Source organism: Vombatus ursinus, unplaced genomic scaffold (genome assembly GCF_900497805.2).
Source record: "Vombatus ursinus unplaced genomic scaffold, bare-nosed wombat genome assembly UNPS02014909.1, whole genome shotgun sequence".
NCBI lineage: Eukaryota > Metazoa > Chordata > Mammalia > Diprotodontia > Vombatidae > Vombatus > Vombatus ursinus.
The window spans coordinates 14,122,029-14,125,341 of record NW_020954687.1 but is presented as its reverse complement, the minus strand read 5'-3'; the positions used below and the strand labels follow the sequence as shown (position 1 = coordinate 14,125,341).

At 36.9% G+C, this 3,313-nt stretch overlaps 1 pseudogene; it reads right to left on the bottom strand.

Annotated features, from left to right (window-relative positions):
* Nucleotides 1-600: 600 nt before the first annotated feature.
* LOC114029147 lies at nt 601-1,647 on the bottom strand (annotated as a pseudogene).
* Between the last annotated feature and the right edge of the window lie 1,666 nt (nt 1,648-3,313).

The window sequence follows — 3,313 nt, the reverse complement described above, 5'->3', positions numbered from 1 at the left end:
GAAAAAAAAAGCTGCTAGCAGTACTCCTTCCTTAAAGAAAGGATCTGATGCAATCCCTTATGTTAATCAACCATCTATTACAGCTACTTCCTCTGTTTGAATGCTGCAGAAATGCCCTATAAGTTTACTCTGTAAAGTAACATTTCTCTCTTCTTTAAAACAATATGTGGAAAAGAACTTTTAAAGATATTTAATATATTCATATATAAAATATTAGATGTTGATACAAATCATGTAAACCTCCCTTTGGAAAAGTCATAACTGGACCACGTCTTGAGTACCAGAAACCACAAATTTGTATCTTGTCAATGCAAAGCTATTTTAGATGTCTCCAAATTATAGAAATAGCCAACAACTCACACAATACAAAGGTTCTTCAGAGGAAAAGCTAATGTTTGGATTATATGAATTAGGTTTACATTAAAGTCACCCACCTTCCCATCAATTTGAACAGCTTAACTGTTAAAAATATTAAAAGGGAAAAATTAAAGCTGTTTGTACAAGAATTAACATAAGGGCCCTCTCCCTCTTTTCCTTCCCTTTTTAATTCTTAGTGGGTTTTCTGATGACAATGGGTCTTCCCTTCCCCCCCAGGTCTGATTACTGTTCTTCGAGTCAGGGTGGGGCAATCACTCCAGCAGTTTTCAATTTGATGTAGAACTGTTTGAGTGTCTGTTCAAGCTGCTTCTGATTCCAACAAAGTAAGCTGCGATGGCATTGTGGAAAAGAACTAGCTGATTGTGCACTACTTTAACCTTATTTTCTTCTAGAAATTTCAATTTGATAGATACATCATTGTGTATTCTATCATATTTTTCCTTATGTGCTTGGAACAGATGCTGTGACTGCTCAATGTTTGGTGGAGTGTTTGCATCACATGGCCCAAGATTCAATTCTTCTAAATCAGTCAGGTATGTATCATATTCAATCCTGACACTTTCATATTGTTTCACTGTCATTAATGTTTCTTCCATTGTTTTGCTCACCAAAGTGTTCATACTTGCAATAAAAAAAAAATTAATAGCTCCAAGAAGAGTTTCTTCCATTTTTAGCCAGCAGTTTCTGGGTATCTGCAATACCCAGAATCTGGGAATCTGCCAAATTCTTTATGGAGTTCCAGGGACTTCAAACTCAGGTCAGTAAATGCATCTCTGAGTTGCTTGTGAGTATCAGTTGAAAGTGCTGGGACGCCAGCATCTGAGCCAGTTTCAATGTGTTTTCATATTTTCTCTTGTTTTCTCTCAATATATTAATCTGAATTTCCAGTTTGAGGTCCTCTGTTCTTGAGCCATGACAGTTTCTCAGAGACAATTTGACAAGTACACTTACAGGTGTTTAGGCTCCATTTTCTTACAAGCTCTAATTTCTCTGTTGCAGGATTTTTTGTTTCATCTACTAAAATAACTGGTCCACTTTTTTTTTTTTTTTTGCTGTATTCTCTGGCCATCTTGACGTAGTCCTGTTTTAATGACCCCCTTTGTGGTGCTGTCAAAGCCATGAAATGTAATTTGGGTTTCTGATAGATTGAGTCCAGCTGGTAATGAGCACAAAATCCCTGCTAAAGCCATGCTGGTGTGAATCTTCCACTTCTCTATTGCTGGTCACTGGAATTTCTGCTGCTGAATTTTGGGGAGATTCTTCAGCCATGGTATACTCCTTAGAATCTTGCTTTTCTGTAGCTGGATTAGAAACATCAAGCGTTGTGGAATCATTGCTGGAGTTAGACATAACATACCTTGAACCTAGAGGTGATGAGGTGAGGGTGGGGTGGTTGGGAGCCCCAGGGGCTGTCCCCAAACCACCCGCACAGCCTTCTGAGCCTCCTAGGGTAGGATGCCCCTGTCCACAGAACATGCATTCTTTACCATGACCAACTGAACTACCGCCTTTCATTTGTCTGTCTCACTTTAATCATAATTATTTTATGTCCTGTTCTATCTAGTTTTGGGTGTCATTCCTCACCATCTTTCATTTCAATAGGTTCATGTTGTAATTAAGGATATCTACTTAACATCCTCTGGTTTGATATCTACCAGCTTTCTCTCTTTTGCCTCTGAATCATCTTATAATCTTCAGATCAATAACAAAAATAATAATAGCTATCATTTATACAGTGCTTTAATTTTTGCAAACGCTTTGTGTATTATCACTCATTGTATCAGCACAATAACCATGTGAAATAGGTATATATTTAGTATCACTCCCCTTTTTTTTTTTTAACAAAGAAGGAAACAGGCTGAGAACATAAGTGATTTGCTCAAGGTCACACAGATAGTGTCTTTGACAGGATTTGACTCAGGTCTTCCTGACTACAAATCCCGGACTCTATATATTGTGCCCCCAGCTGCCTCTAAGCTACTCTAACATCTTGTATAAAATAATAATAATAATAACAACAACTTGCGGACATTTCTACTTCTATCTTATCTGAGGTGCTGGCTATGAAAGACAATGAAATGTAGTAGAAAAATGTTTGACCTGGAATTAAGATTGGATTTCAAATCTCTATTAGATGTTTAATAACTATGAAATATGAGCATTTAAATGATTTAAGCCTCAGTTCCCTCATCTGTAAAAAGGGGATGAGAATAGTCTCACTACCTATTTCACAGGGATTGAATAGTAGTAATTATTTACATAGATTAATTTGAACTCAGACCTTTCTGACTAACAGTCTAGTATTCATCTACTATGCCTTTTAGTTACAACTTCAAACAGTTTGAGGAATATTCTTTGTAAAACTGAAAGCTCTATATAAATTGGATTTAATATTAGCTCCTTCTGTAAGGCAGGGAAGACTTGGTAATGTTATTTGTGAAGATTTTGTGTTTAGTGCATTTAGATAAGTTAGTGCTAACTTAGATCTTGAGAATTTAGACTTCTTAAAAGGCATCCTCTGGATTTTTCCTGGTGCTTCACCTTGACTAATCACTGTTTGTTGTTATTGTTGTTGTTGTTGTTGTTCTACATAATAATGTTTAATTCTTATAAGGCTTAGTTGGCAGAGGTTCTATTTAGCCTTGTCATATGGTCAGGCTTTGGGATCTTATAAATTCCTATTTAAGGTCATTTAACTAGAAGCAGCTAGGTGGCTCAGTAGATAGAGCACTGGGCCTGTAGTTAGGAAGATCTGAGTTCAAATTCAGCCACATGCACTCACTAGCTGTGTGACCATAGGCAAGTCACTTAACCTGTTTCCCTCAATCTACTGGAGAAGAAAATGGCAAACCATTCCAGTATCTTTGCCAAGGAAAAAACCATGGACAGTATTCATATACTATGGTCCACAGGGTCACAAAGAGTCAGACATGAC